This window comes from Triticum dicoccoides, chromosome 5A, assembly GCF_002162155.2.
Source record: "Triticum dicoccoides isolate Atlit2015 ecotype Zavitan chromosome 5A, WEW_v2.0, whole genome shotgun sequence".
NCBI lineage: Eukaryota > Viridiplantae > Streptophyta > Magnoliopsida > Poales > Poaceae > Triticum > Triticum dicoccoides.
In genome coordinates this window covers 436,964,886-436,973,989 of record NC_041388.1, presented here as the reverse complement: position 1 = coordinate 436,973,989, position 9,104 = coordinate 436,964,886, and the positions used below count along the sequence as shown (strand labels likewise).

The window sequence follows — 9,104 nt, the reverse complement described above, 5'->3', positions numbered from 1 at the left end:
TGACAAACTGCCATTTACTCAGACCAGCCTCTTCTTATTCTAACTAATGTTCCATGTATATGCTGTAGCTGAAATTTGTCACTGATGCTAAGTTTTTTTTGGTCTATGCTTTATGGTTGAAGTTCTTTCCGATATAATCCTCACCCTGGCATTAGCTGTTCTACAGGAGGAAGACACTCCAATAGGTGCTCCTGTCTAGAGTTTGGAACCATTGGCTGAATGATACTACGGGCCTCTGAAAAACTATTTAAGATTGGTTTTCACTTTCACATTTTTGATGTTACTGCATGCCATTGGGAGCAAATTCCAGTTACAAGTGCCTGCAGCAAGTAGGGTATTGTTTTTTATTAGTAGGCGGATATGTGTTTACTCTATTGAGGCGGAGCGTAGGAGACTATCCATTTTGCTACCGGAATCTCGGTATGTCTTTGCTCTCTTTTTCTATTTTTTCTTTCTTCCGATTAACTGCAATTCACGTCAATGAAACATGCCATCTTACTGTTCACATTCTATATTCTGGGTTGTGATATTGATGGGTTCTCTTTCTTTCGCAATACTACACGAGAATAGCATATTTAAGTTCAGATATGCACATGGCAGAAACATTTGCTTTTTAGTTTTCTGCAGTAATTACTGTGATGAAACATGCCATTTTATTCTCTTATGTTTGAGTCCAAATCAATTGTGAACATGCTACTTTCATACTTATCATGTACCGTGCTAGAAGGATCCAACCCAATTGTTTTTTTTACTCATGTAAAATGGAAGAGAAAATATTTTTTTGGTGGTTTTGATCACCTGGGAGGTTTACTCTAGGGTGAAAAGGCTCCATTTCTTTTTTCTGAGCCAAGTATCATATAAATTTGCTACCTACATGTTCAGTCGAATACTGAAAAGAATAAATTTATGGATTACTCCGACCTGAAAACCTTAAATCTTGCAAGAAATCTACATCACACCGAAATCTTGATAGAGTTGCAAACTGCCATTTTCTTAGGTCAACCTTTTCCTGTTCTAGCTATAATGTTCCATGTATATACACTAGGTGAAATTAGGCATTTATGCTATTGACAACAAGACATATTTAACTACATCTTAAGATTTCAGACCCGTCGTAACTTCACTTGCACCCAACACCATGTATCATATATATAGTTATATACTCATAGAAATGAGTATACCACTAGACCATGTCAAACACAAATGCTTTGTTAAATTTCATTTTCTGTATTTATCATTTTTGTATGCAGAAGGAGTCATGTCGATTAGAATACAATCCAGCATATGCTCTTGCTGAGCATTTGGAATCATTGGCTTAATGAACTACTGTCCTCCCAATAACTATTTATGATTGGATTAGAGCTTTTATAAATTTTATATTACTGCTTCTGGAGCAAATTCTCATTTATAAATTTCCAAAAAAGGAGTTGTTTTTAATGGTAGACAGGGTGTCTCTTCACTCTCCTGAGGATGAGCATCTGAGATTATCCTGTTGGGATTATCGACCGGAATCTTGGTATGTGTTTGCTCGCTTCTTCTATAGGATTCCTTTAGATGAACCGACAGTGCACAACAATGTATAGAACAGATTCCAATTATCAATTATATCCCCCTGTTTCTATATCTAATTAATAATATTCTTTTTGCCAGGTTATTCTCTTCCTAAATAGCGCTACAAATTCCCGCAGCAACGCGCGGGGCATCATCTAGTTTCGTTAATGTGTGTGACATACAGTGTAGTACTTGCTTATTTCATTGAAGCAGTGACATAATTGCTTGGTAGAGCTAATTTATTCTCTGATATATTATGCTAAAAGTGGTAAATTTACCTCCTGCCATGTTTTCTCCGGGGATTGTGGCATGCACCTCCGGTTCGTCTAATTTATGCACGGAGAACTTTGTCTTTGTTCAAATTGTGGTACTGTGTTTTTGCTTACTTATTGAAACCAGCCAAATTTGACTGAGTAACCTACATTTACAAATCGGCATGTTATTGAAAAAACACAGGGTTCATGGCAAGAGATTGATCCAGATGAGTACTCATACGAGGCAAGTTGTTTTTGCTTTATTCCCTTTGGTGCCTGGGCTTGCATCTAAAGTTCAAAGATGCAATGCTAATGGTTCTAGTCATGATTTCAGGAATTAGTTGCATTGGGCGGAGTGGTTAGTACAGAAAGTAGAGGTCTCTCTGCTGATACACTTGCTTCCTTACCTTCAGTAACTTACAACACAAAAGACATGCAAGACGGCAACACAGAACAGTACGTTCAAATACTTATAAGTTTCATAGCCTTCCAATAATATATATTATTGAAGTGGCATGCTAACTTGTAATTATTGTTGGTAGATGTGTAATTTGTCACGTGGGATTGGAGGAAGGTGAATCCTTGGTTGCACTTCCCTACAAGCATTCATAATCATACCACCCTGACTGCATTAACCAGTCAAATAAATAAGGTACAGTGCCACTTTCGACTTAGTTATTGTTAGAACATATACAATAGTTCCCCATAGATGAGGATTGCCTATGTTATATTTTCATGGTATGAAGCATATCAGGCAATCACACCTGCGCCTGAATGAAAAATGTAAGGTTCCTTTGTACCTCTACTATACACCAACCGTCTATGCTTATTAATCTAGTCATCATCGTCTATGCTTATTAATCTGGTGACCTGAATAGAAAATGTAGGTTCCTTTGTACCTCTACTATGCACCATACGTCTATGCTTATTACTATACTTTATGCAGCTATGGCTTGCTGTAGCCTTATACCATTGTCTGAAATACACTTCTATGCGCATATCTCTCTAGAGCACTGTATGATCAAATATCTATGATTTAGTTTCATATATCCCCTTTTAAAAAGCTAGTTTCATAGTCCTTTTTCTGTCTTAAGTCAAGTAGAATATCATTAGTGGGTGCTATTGAAAGAGGTATGCCATAGTAATTATAAGTAGTACATTTATTTTGGCCACAAAAGAGTTCAAGTAGTTGCTAGTGCTATAGTTTAAGTAGTTTTGTCATCCTGCTTTGGTTAAATGAAGATGGCACGATGAAAGAAAAAGAAAGGGAGGTTGCTTTGTTGTACTCGTTAGCATTTTCTTTCTCTGTTTGGGCTTCAGTTTCTTGAACAACATCACTGTCTACAAGTCACCTGTGGCATTTATAACCAGTCAAAATGTCACTGATTGCCAACACTCAATTATGCACCGAAAACAACAATCTTCTTTGTTATGTTTAGGGACGTGGCTATAGAACAAACATGTAGCACCCCCCCCTCCCCCCTTTTATTTAGGCAAGTATGAAAACGCTGTCCCATGAGGTTTCCAAATAAGTAAAAGAAGGCGTGGCAAGTAATGAGCTTTCCCAGGTGAAATGCGACAATCCAGTGCATATGCCATCTTATTATCATCAAGTAATGAGCTGTTCCAGGTAAAATGCGACCATGCGGTAATAGCATGTGGTTGCAGATCGCATAGCCGGCAGGGGTGTGCTCCCGGTTTTGCTAAATAGTGCAGCTGCACCTTTTAGACTTTAGGTTTATTTAGTTATTTACCATTAGGGCTAAGTTATTTACCATTAGACCTAAATTCAGTTTACAATATTGACTTGTATGAGTCAAGTAATGAATTTAAGGTTTGGCAATCAAGTATAAAGTTTAAACTAGTGGACTGCGGGGTTTTTTCCACTGTTGCCTGGATCAATGAAACACTTGGACAGTCTTCATGTGCCAGTTAGTGAAGTTAGTTAAGGATGTGAAGTTACACATAACTCTATTCTCAGCATGGCTTATATATCCAATAGCTTAGTGGGCTGATGCAATAGCTAGGTGGACCCATAAGAGCACATTCTTGTTGAGAAGTTCTTATATAATGACCTTTGAATTGTAGCCAGTTAACTTTGCATAATTTGTATCCCTTACTACAAAAAAGTGGGCCTTACCGTGTGGGGAGGTTGCTAAAGCAATAAAGAACTTGTTCATCAGCCATATCTTGATACAAATAAATCAAGTTAAAAATTCATCATACACATTGATATAAATAAAACATAATAGAGAGTAAAGATACATATAGAGTTCAGAACCATGCAAATATAGCTATAATAGAGAGTAAAGATACATACAAAATTTGTTTATTTTTTAAATAATCTAAGAATTATTCATCTTCATGCCAAGTTGCCAACAATACAAGCTTCTGGCATTCTTTGTGACAAGAGTGCCCCAAAAGCTAAAAGGCAAGTTCTATAGGACGGCGGTTCGATCCGTAATGTTGTATGGCGCTGAGTGTTGGCCGACTAAAAGGCGACATGTTCAACAGTTAGGTGTGGCGGAGATGCACATGTTGAGATGGATGTGTGGCCACACAAGGAAGGACCGAGTCCGGAATGATGATATACGAGATAGAGTTGGGTAGGGCCGATTGAAGAGAAGCTTGTCCAACATCGTCTGAGATGGTTTGGGCACATTCAGCGCAAGCCTCCAGAAGCGTCAGTGCATAGTGTACGGCTAAAGCGTGTTGATAATGTCAAGAGAGGTCGGGGTAGACCGAACTTGACACGGGAGGAATCCGTAAAGAGGGATCTCAAGGACTGGAGTATCAACAGAGAACTAGTCATGTACAGGGGTGCGTGGAAGCTTGCTATCCATGTGCCAGAACCATGAGTTGGTTGCAAGATCTTATGGGTTTCACCTCTAGTCTACCCCAACTTGTTTGGGACTAAAGGCTTTGTTGTTGTTGTTGTTTGTTGCCAAGTTGCCAACAATAGAAATAGTTACCAACTGGTATAAAAAGATAAAATCCATCTTCACTAGTTGGATTGCTCGGGATCGTCACCATTAGGTTCCCCACGAGCAACTGTACCCGTAGACATAGAATGTTTAGGTGTTAGCTCCCAGTGTCAAATGTGTGTTTAGCTTATATTGCATTGCATCTGTGTAGAGCAGAGACATGATTGATGAAGTACGTGGCGGTTACCTATGTGGGCTCTGGCCGCGCACTCCCTGATCCTGGCCATCCTACTCATGTGACGTCATTGGGCTTGTTCCCACCAGCACCATCGCTTGGCCGACACCACACGTTGTCCCTGCGTTCGAAACCTCCCCAATTGATACTGTGCCATGACCGCCCAACGGTTCCACCATGCAAATTGTGCCGGTGCCGAGGCTGGCTGCCCATGATGGAAACGTTGGGTGGTTGTGGCACAATGTGCATCGGGGAGGCGTCAAACATAGGCACATCGTGTGGCGGGGCCGGCCGGTGGCAAACAAGGCCGAGGCACAAGTCGCATGATGAGGATAACCAGGATCATGGAGGTTGCCAGAAGAGCCCGCTTGGACACCCTCCCGGCATCCCGCCTATAATCCAAAGGTTATTATGCTTGTAAGATTTTCCTATATAAGAATTGCTTGACAAGAATATGATCTGTACGAAAAAATTCTGCTCTGGCAAAGCATTCATCATGCTTATTTTCTGCTTGTGGTCAGTATGATTTTACAAAGAGCATTTGTGCCTTTTTATCTGCTTCAGCTAAAAAAACATTTGTTCAGTATTAACAGCATGATTTTTTGTGTGTTAATTAGAGAGGTAATTCAAGTCAGCTATGATGTCTAAAGGGATTGTGTTTCCTTGATAGAGGCCACAAGTAGTTCAGCCAGCAACGAAGTTGAATTTGAGGTTTCCTCGTGCAAGGGTATGTGCAAGGGTATTAATCTGACATCCACAAGGAAAATGTATTAATCTTGTGCAAAGGTATCAATATGACTTGTGTAAGGAAAATCTATTAATCTGTGTGTTGTTTCCTTGCTACATTACTTAAGTTGTATATATCGTGCCTCCATGCCAGAGTCCTACCAGTAGATTGTATCTTGTTGATCCCATATTGGCAGAGGATTATGTGCACACTAGCGTAGTGCCCGTGCGTTTGCTATTGAACCGCAAAAACCGATTGCAGTTGTATTTGATTAGTACTCCCTCCGCTCCTAAATATAAGTCTTTGTAGAGATTCCACTATGGACTACGTATGAAGCAAAATGAGTGAATCTACACTCTAAAATGCATCTATATACATCTGTATGTGGTCCATAGTAGAATCTCTAAGACTTATTTAGGAACGGAGGGAGTAGTATACAACAGCCAATGCACTTGTTGCTTGACATCATAAAAAGCAATACACCATAACCATAAAAACACTAAGAACACCAAGTATCAACCAATGGCACGTGTCATGGCTGGATTCTGAAATTTGAAAGTTAGGATGACGGGCATAGGGAGGAGGGGTGGCCGGGAGACGGGGATTGGGGAGCAGGGGTTGCCGGGAAAAAAAATCATCGACAAATTGACTGGTTGGTTTGTGTTGGCATTGTTAAAAAAAATCTTCCGATTCGGCGATTAATCTTCCGATTTATCGTCTATCTCAAGTGGTGGTGATCGACTCCACGAATAGCCTGAACCTGAGAAATGTAGATCTGCAAACGGGAACTTCCTGTTGTCTTGAATCATGTCTGCTGCTCCAGCTCCCCTCTTTTGTTGCTTTCGGCTAAGCATCTTTCGGCGGCGGAAAGAAGGCGACTAGTTGCTTCTAGTGAAGCAGCGAGTTCATGGGCAAGTGAATGAATGAGCAGCGAGTGAAGTGCAACAGTGGTAAGTAAGGCTCGCCATGTTTCTAAAAGGAGTGACCATCTTTTCTTCCCTCAGGGGTTGACCGATAAAATTATGCCTTATCTTCACCATTTATCTTTTATAAGCTGATTTATCGCTCTGACAAGCGATTTATCGTGATTCTACCGATAAATCGGACCTATTCATAGCACTATGCTTGCAAAAAATATGTTTATGTGTGTTTTGTGGATCTTGTTACACAATATGTACTGTTGTCTTATTTTGTTTGTCATTATACGAGGATTTAAATGCTATGAATTCAGGTAACACTTCGGTCCAATATTGTTTTGGTGTTGAATTTAGTGTTGGGAACCTTGGATTTGCAAAAAATATTTGATTAATTGTCGACTGATAAAATCGATTAATCGGTCAATTTTTGATTAATCTCTAATCCCCAGCTGACCGAGACGATAACCATAAGCGATATCCTCAACATCTCGCAGTAAAAGAAATCATGTACCATTGAGTAAAAGAAATCATGTACCATTGAGTTGTCTATAGCAGCAAATGAGGGGTTCGAGACTCCACAATTGCATTACTTGTTTTTGTTTTGTTTATATATTTTTAAATCAAAAGAGGTCTGGTGGCGTTGACCTCACCAACAACTTGAATTGCAGCTCTCTCAGATTATAAAGTTTTGACAGGAGTTCGTTAACTATGTGCAGGTATGCGCAATGTGTAGCGCAGAAGTTTCTACCTCAACAAACAAGCAGGCATGACCAACAGTTGGCACTTCAAGTTAGGAAAAGGAAGTTGTTGGCACTTGGGAGTATGCAGTAGCGGCATCATTATATTATCCCTGATGTTTAAACTAGAGTAGCAAAAACTTGTACAAACTTGCGAAGGGACGAACTTGTACAAATTATCTAATGCTTTAGGCCGTGGTCGGACTCCCCCCGCTCTGTGCTGGAGCGGAGTGGCTTGCTAGGTATAATCTGCAGAGCTGCTAAAAGGGCGCTTCGTCGGCTTCGCTCCGCGGAGAGCAGCCGAACAGGTGCTTAGTCTTCAGTCGCAGAAATATATTGGGAAATATTTGATTATTAGTTATGGCAGAAACTTTCTTTGAAAAGTTTAATGATTATTCATTAATGCACAAAAATATATTGGGAAATATTTGATTGATATATGTATTAGAATGTGAATAATTGGTAAAAAATTAATATTGGCTTGTATATTTGGCTGTAAATGAACACTAATTAATATTTTTATTTGGCTGTAAATAAACACTAATTAATATTTGCTATTTGAGAGTTAATTTTGTCCTAAAATAGGGCTGCAGCAGACGCTATAAATACAAACTATCTTTGTTCGTACAGAGCACCAGCTTTTGCGTATTGTCTACTTTCAAAAGACGTACTTGTCTCGGCAAAATACATACCTCGTGCAAACTTGTCTCGGCAAAATACATACCTCGTGCAAACGACCGACCGGGTAGGTTGTGTAGACTTAAACATGTGCAAAGCATAATAGAATATTGTTGTGTAGACTTGAACATGTGCAAAGCATAATAGAATATTGTTGAGTTTGTGAAGCTAATATGTTTTTAATGTGAAGCTAATATGTTTTTAATGCATTTGTGAAGCGAAAGGATGGGACGATCGGGAGGCCTACCCAACATTGGAGGCACCGGGGAGAACTCGACCCGACCAGCAAATCCGTACAGCCACCTCATCACCCATGCTTCGGCTACTGCAGGAGCGTGGACAATTAGCCGAGTCCCTACAAGTGCAACCTTCGCCCATCTCGGTCCTTTTGGAGGTGGCTCGTCGCGCGTTCGTTTTTCGGCCACGGGTTTCTCCCCCGTCCAAAGCTCCCAGCTTGTTGCCCCCCTCACCGGCCATGCCATGCCGGTGCAAAGCAATAATGACATAACTCGTAATCTGCTTCAGAGGAACGGTGTTTCAGCGCCTTCGGCTATGCTACCTCGGAGGAATGGTGTTTCCGAGTCTTCAAATATGCTGGCTCAGAGTGACCACCATTTCTCCTTTCAGTGGCCGCAAGCACTCTTTGCGTCCCCGCGCAACGCCATCAACTCCGAGGTGTCGATGCAGATTCATCCCAACTACTACCCCGGCTCCATTTTGGTGAATCGTCCTGTGCAACGTCAACCTCCATGCACTTGCACAGGCCGCTCATTTTCAGAGTTTCTGGCACAACCACGACAGGAGGTGCCCATACAGTTCCGCATGGAGCATGGTGTCCCTAGTGGCCCAATCTTGGCGGTTTCCAATCCTCTTACCACTTCGTCGGTGCTAGGAGCGTCGGGATCAAGCCGAGCACAGAGTGTCGGGCTGCTCAACAGCGTTCGCTCCACTCACCGTGGCGCACTTACACAAGAAGCGGGCAACAGATTTGTGCAGCGGAGAGAGCCGATTGGTCGCAGTGATGAGCTAACGGGCTTAAACGACGGTCTCCTCCACGGGCATGCGCTTCTTGCGGGCACCG

At 41.1% G+C, this 9,104-nt stretch overlaps 1 protein-coding gene and 1 long non-coding RNA gene across 9 annotated transcripts in view; both read left to right on the top strand.

Annotated features, from left to right (window-relative positions):
- Positions 1-2,050, top strand: part of LOC119302152 (E3 ubiquitin ligase BIG BROTHER-related-like) — a 4,717-nt gene extending 2,667 nt beyond the window's left edge. For 2 of the 7 annotated variants that reach the window (XR_005147371.1, XR_005147368.1), the window contains one exon: positions 167-505. The gene's annotated coding sequence lies outside the window, so the exon portion shown is untranslated. Of the gene's footprint in view, positions 1-155; positions 1,919-2,007 lie in introns of those variants that run through there. The other 5 variants (XR_005147369.1, XR_005147367.1, XR_005147373.1 and 2 more) reach the window with 4 other exon arrangements.
- An 87-nt stretch (positions 2,051-2,137) lies between these two features.
- Positions 2,138-7,772, top strand: LOC119302153. 2 transcript variants are annotated; one of them, XR_005147375.1, is made up of 4 exons: positions 2,138-2,261; positions 2,348-2,457; positions 6,515-6,641; positions 7,325-7,772. It is a non-coding gene; the product is annotated as an uncharacterized LOC119302153 (long non-coding RNA). The 2 variants fall into 2 exon arrangements; XR_005147374.1 differs by lacking the exon at positions 6,515-6,641.
- Positions 7,773-9,104: the final 1,332 nt, after the last annotated feature.